Below are 6,641 nucleotides of genomic sequence, written 5' to 3'. Positions count from 1 at the left end.
CCCCCTGCTCCTGCCCCCCACTTCCCCCATCAGCAGAGGGGGGACATGACAGGGTTCAGGATGGAGGGAGCTTGCTGGCAGCAGCTGCTGTTTCAACTTGCAGATCTACTTAAAAGGGCAATGTACTTAGAGTGGGGTCAGCGTATTTAAAGGGGCAATGCGCATCTTTCTCTCACACACAGGGTGTTTGTCTCTGTCTCTGTCTGCCATGCTGTCTCCCCTCCCTCCATGTGTTCTGTCTTGTAGAATGTGAGCTTACATTAACAATGTGTTAACCCTTGAGGGCTCAGCTGAGTGCTAGTTCATCATTTAGCAGTAAGGGAAATATCCCACCCTCTTCCACCCTCTGACTTCATTACCTGAACCAAGCTTAACAATCAATTATGTGTACATAATTAAATTGTTTGTTTAAAACTTATACTGTGTATATATATCTATAATACAGTGTTTTGTCTGGTGAAAAAGTTTCCCTGGAACCTAACCCCCCCGCCATTTCCATTTATTCTTATGGGGAAATTGGATTTGCTTAACATCATTTCGCTTAAAGTCACATTTTTCAGGAATATAACTACAACGTTAAGGGAGGAGTTACTGTAATCACTTCCCTTGATCTGCTGGCAATGCTCCTACTAATACAGCTCAATATGCCGTTAGCCTTCTTGGCAACAAAGGCACACTGTTGACTTATATCCATCTTCTCATCCACTGTAACCCCCAGGTCCTTTTCTGCAGAACTGCTGCTTAGCAAGTTGGTCCCCAGCCTGTAGCGGTGCATGGGATTCTTCCGTCCTAAGTTGAGGACTCTGCACTTGTCCTTGTTGAACCTCATCAGATTTCTTTTGGCCCAATCCTCCAATTTCTGTAGGTCACCCTGGACCCTATCTCTACCCTCCAGCGTATCGACCTCTCCCCGCAGCTTAGTGTCATCTGTGAACTTGCTGAGGGTGCAATCCACGCCATCCTCCAGATCATTAATAAAGATGTTGAACAAAACCAGCCCCAAGACTGACCCCTGGGGCATTCCGCTTGATACCGGCTGCCAACTAGACATTGAGCCATTGATCACTACCCATTAAGCCCGACAATCTAGCCAGCTTTCTATCTACCTTATAGTCCATTCATCCAATCCATACTTTTTTAACTTGCTGGCAAGAATACTATGGGAGACCGTATCAAAAGCTTTGCTAAATTCAAGATATATCACATCCACTGCTTTCCCCATATCCACAGAGCCAGTTATCTTATCATAGAAGGCAATCAGGTTGGTCAGGCATGACTTGCCCTTGGTGAATCCATGTTGACTATTCCTGATCAGCTTCCTCTCCTCCAAGTGCTTCAAAATGGTTTCCTTGAGGACCTGCTCAATGATTTTTCCAGGGACTGAGGTGAGGCTGACCAGTCTGTAGTTCCCCAGGTTCTCCTTCTTCCCTTTTTAAAATATGGGCACTATATTTGCCTTTTTCCAATCATCCGAGAACTCCCCTAATCACCACGAGTTTTCAAAGATAATGGCCAGTGGCTCTGCACTCACATCAGCCAATTTCCTCAGCATCCTCGGATGCATTAGATCTGGACCCATGGACTTGTGCACGTCCAGCTTTTCTGAGTAGTCCTTAACCTGTTCTTTCACCCCTGAGGTCTGCTCACCTCCTCCCCATACTGTGTTGCCCAGTACAGCAGTGTGGGAGCTGACCTTGTCTTTGAAGACCAAGGCAAAAAAAGCATTGAGTAAGAAGCATAAGAAAGAGTATTGAGTAAGAAGCATAAGAAAAAAAGCTTTTTCCACATCATCTGTCACTAGGTTGCCTCCCCCATTCAGTAAACGTTCCACACTTTCCCTGACCTTTTTCTTGTTGCTAACATACCTTTAGAAACCCTCCTTGTTACTCTTCACATCCCTTGCTAGTTGCAACTTCAGTTGTGTTTTGTTCAATCAATAGTCTATTTTGCCTTCAAGGCTCAGTCCAATATCCATTGAATTTTATCTGAGTTTTGCCATTGGCATCATTTAAGCAGGATCAGGCTGCAAGTGTATGTCTGACTTCCATTAACATCAATAAATAACATTAATCCATGAGCAAACATATTTCACAATCTCTATGGACCACTTAAGTTCCACTTAAGCCTTCAAAATAGTGGTGAACATCACCTAATGGAAATTATGCAAACATAAATACTGTAGAATATAACTCTGTGTAAACTGTAACACCCAATCGTCTCCTAGCAGCCTTAATTCAGAGTTTCTTTGCTTGAGTGGGCTAATATCTGACCTTTAATTTTATTTTATTCTATATTTCATATAACAACATATGTGAGTCAATAACAACGGTTTACTTTTTTACTAGAAAAAGTATATTCATTTTACTGCTAATTAAAGTCAGTTTAAATGGAAAGGAACCTGGAATTTTTTTTTTACTACGATTCTCACCTCTCACCCCCGGCTCCCTTATTATAAATAAACAGCTGTGAAATGAACATAAAAACTAATGGCATTGAGTGTAATGAAACAACATTGAGTCTAATGAAGTAGAATTGCTATGTAAACAGGTGCTTTTGTCTCACTGGAATGTTTGTGTCTTTGCACGTCTCTTAACCAGGGATGCTGGAACCAAGGGGCCATGGCTCTCCCACTTTTTGAAACTGGACAGGCCTGGCCCATCCACTTTTTGCCATGGGCCCCACCCCTGCCCCTCCTCTTCCCCCCAAAGCCCCGCCCCTCAGCCAGGCCAGCAGATGGAGGTCAGCTGGGGAGCTATGTACCCTCCACCTCCCTGGGCTGGGGGGGCCCAAGAACAGTCCCCGGCCCATGTCCCCACCCCCTGTGCTCCCCTGACAGCATGTGGAGGGTCTGCAGCTCCCCACAACTGCCTGGGAGGCTCTTAGGCAAGGCCCTGCCCCCCAGCCAGACCCGGGTCGTGGTAAGAGCCACAGACTCTCCACCTGCCCTGGTCAGGGGCCCAGGGTGTGGGGACAAGGGCAGGGGCTGCTCTCCGGCCCTTCCACCATGCTCTGGCTTCCTGCTTAGCTGGGGGCGGGGCCTTGGGGGCAGATGAGGGACAGGGACAGGGCCACAGAGGGGATGGGGCCCCTGTCACTTTTGGGATGGCTCCACCGCCTCTGCTCTAAAGCACATTTTTTGTAACCTCTTTCTTAGAAAATGTCTATCTCCTTAGGATGGCCAATGGGGATCAAAAACAACATTGTCCTATATGTTTGGGGGAATGATATGAAAGTAATGTAGAGTTTGTTGTTCGAGACAAAATCACAAAAATGTACAGTGAGGGCCATCATTCTATCCTTAGCTCACCCTGTTGCATATCATTATCTGTAACAATGAGTCTTTTGGGGGACCTCTGACATTTCTAGGCATAATAGATGACAGATAAGTCAAGGATCAAGGGAAAGTCTCTCTCTGGAATTTCCTTGATTTTTACGTTGGCTGCTTCTTCATATGCATGTTCATAAGTGCGTATATATAATAATTTTATTTTTTTACCATCTCTGACTAGACACCAACAATGGGACTACATTAGACCACTTCTGCTCAGAACCATTCCAAAAGGTTTATTCTAGTTCCTTCATTGAGACCAAAACTGCATAGAAAAATAATGGAGACCCTTTCCAAGGTTTATTGAAGAACACACACTGTTGGGACACATTACTTACCTCATAGAGTAAAAGAGTTCAGAATTCCTCCAGTGACTCCCACTGTGCCTGGAAAAACAACTACTTTTGCATGCACCTTCTTCTGGCTTCTTGGGGCATAAATCAAACAAGCTTAAATTGCCTTAGACTCAGCTTCTGACCAGTATGTTGCTTTTGTCCTCCTATGCAGCGCCTTGAAAATTAGTCCTTGGTGTTCATGTGACATAGCTCCTTGTATATTATTGTTAATGGAAGTGTCACTGCTAGTCAGCTAGTTCTGAATCTGAAAATGTTTTCTGTTACTCCACTAAAATCACATTGGATTCTTTGGAACTCACTTGAAGTAGAAAAATGCCAAAAGAGTGCTAAGGCTTCTTGACTTAAGATATCTTTGCCAAGTAAGTGGTAGAAATGGAAAATTATTGTTAAAAATAAATCACTCAATAACTTCTTAGTCTGTGGTTCATCACCAGTGTTACCAGCTCCTGAGATTTTTTCATGAATCTCTTGATATTTGATGTTTTCCTTAAAGCCCCAGCTCCTGGAGTCATGTAATTACATGACAATATCAACTTCCATTTAAAAAAAAAGTTTCTAACTTTCATATTTGAAGAGAAAAGCCAGAAACCCTAACCAAAGTGTAACACGTAGCCTGAACCTAACATAAAGGCTCAAAAACAGGAAGGGAGAAACCCCCCATATTTATTATTTTAAAAAATCACATGATTTTAAAGCTAATCTCATGATTTTTTTTGAGGCCTGACTCATGTTTTCAAATGCTTGAGGTTGTCAGTACATGTCATCAGCACAGGCTGAAGTGGCTACATTGAATCCACATAGTCTGTGGTAAGGGCTCACTTTGTATGTATATTACTGACCCTACAGATTGACATTTCTTGTCTGCACATACTAGTACCAATATTTAAGAAGTCTGTAACCTGTAGATTTATTCACTAGTACAACAGAGATAGACTTAAAAAGAGAAAGTTTGGTTCTGGATGCAAATTTTGTTTCTTGAGACCATTTATTATGCATTTGTTACTTGAGAGCAACAACACTTTTAGCTCCATTTTATATTCTCTTCAATATCTTCATAAATGATCTGGAGGATGGTGTGGATTGCACCCTCAGCAAGTTTGCAGATGACACTAAACTGGGAGGAGAGGTAGATACGCTGGAGGGTAGGGATAGGATACAGAGGGCCCTAGACAAATTAGAGGATTGGGCCAAAAGAAATCTGATGAGGTTCAACAAGGACAAGTGCAGAGTCCTGCACTTAGGACGGAAGAATCCTATGCACCGCTACAGACTAGGGACCGAATGGCTTGGCAGCAGTTCTGCAGAAAAGGATCTAGGGGTTACAGTGGACGAGAAGCTGGATATGAGTCAACAGTGTGCCCTTGTTGCCAAGAAGGCCAATGGCATTTTGGGATGTATAAGTAGGGGCATTGCCAGCAGATCGAGGGACGTGATCGTTCCCCTCTATTGGACATTGGTGAGGCCTCATCTGGAGTACTGTGTCCAGTTTTGGGCCCCAGACTACAAGAAGGATGTGGAAATATTGGAAAGAGTCCAGCGGAGGGCAACAAAAATGATTAGGGGACTGGAACACATGACTTTTATGAGGAGATGCTGAGGGAACTGGGATTGTTTAGTCTGCGGAAGAGAAGAATGAGCGGGGATTTGATAGCTGCTTTCAACTACCTGAAAGGGGGTTCCAAAGAGGATGGATCTAGACTGTTCTCAGTGGTAGCAGATGACAGAACAAGGAGTAATGGTCTCAAGTTGCAGTGGGGGAGGTTTAGGTTGGATATTAGGAAAAACTTTTTCACTCGGAGTGTGGTGAAACACTGGAATGCGTTACCTAGGGAGGTGGTGGAATCTCCTTCCTTAGAAGTTTTTAAGGTCAGGCTTGACAAAGCCCTGTCTGGGATGATTTAGTTGGGGATTGGTCCTGCTTTGAGCAGGGGGTTGGACTAGATGACCTCCTGAGGTCCATTCCAACCCTGATATTCTATGATTCTGCAAAATAATACTATCTACAGGTGTCATAATGGGGGGCGGGGGTGGTGGTGGTGGGATAAAGGTTGGTACTTTCCTGAACCCTGAAGACTTGTTGCACCAAAATGAGATTTCTTACAGTAGATTACTTAGATCTCTGTAAGGTGGTTTCTCTATTTTTTCTTGGTTGCTGTGATCAGCAGTGAAATAGTTACGAAAACTGACATTCAAATTGAGCATTATTAGGCTTAACAGTTAATATCCAATTGAGAGGAACAGGTCAGGTCACACCTCTCAGAGCTATTGTTTCAGGCTGTCTCTACCCTGAGATCCTGGACTGGGCTGCCTTAGCTAATGTACCACAAGGCAATCCTGGAGCCAGTGTAGTCAACCATGGCAGGGCCTTCCAAGGGGAGGAGGATAGTCCAGTGGTATGGTCAGTATTGTGGCTTTCCACTCTTTCACTCCTACTTTCCTGCATACAGCATAATAGATGAGGCTTGGACATCTGTATGACCAACTGCTACTGTCTCTAGCAACATAGCCTTTTTGTGGGTGCTGCATACAGCACAGTTACTTTCTGTGGTTTCTCCTATATGCGTGTTTATAAAGGCTGGGGACTTTTACTTGGATCTTAAAATGCATTAATCAACACCACAGGTATTTATGTCAACTATAATTAAGAAATATGCTTTGATTAGCAGGGCATTCTATTCCTTTCCCATGGATTATTGAGTCTGTAATCAGAAATGTAGGAGAATTGCAAGCTAGTCCAAGTAGCTAATATTGAAAAACTTAAAGTAATGTGACAAACCCAAACTTTATGTGATGTTAGTTATGAGGACTGAAATTTCTGACACCTAATTTCCATTACAAAGATGGTAACAAGAATGAGAAATGCCATGAGAAGAATTTATTTATGTTCAGTCTTTTGGGCAATAATCATCCAGCCCTTCTCAGTGTGGATTCCTCTTTTCCTGAATAGCTTTGCAAGT

The sequence above is a fragment of the Chelonia mydas genome, chromosome 3, assembly GCF_015237465.2.
Source record: "Chelonia mydas isolate rCheMyd1 chromosome 3, rCheMyd1.pri.v2, whole genome shotgun sequence".
NCBI classification, from domain to species: domain Eukaryota; kingdom Metazoa; phylum Chordata; order Testudines; family Cheloniidae; genus Chelonia; species Chelonia mydas.
Note: the sequence above shows the minus strand (reverse complement) of the source record.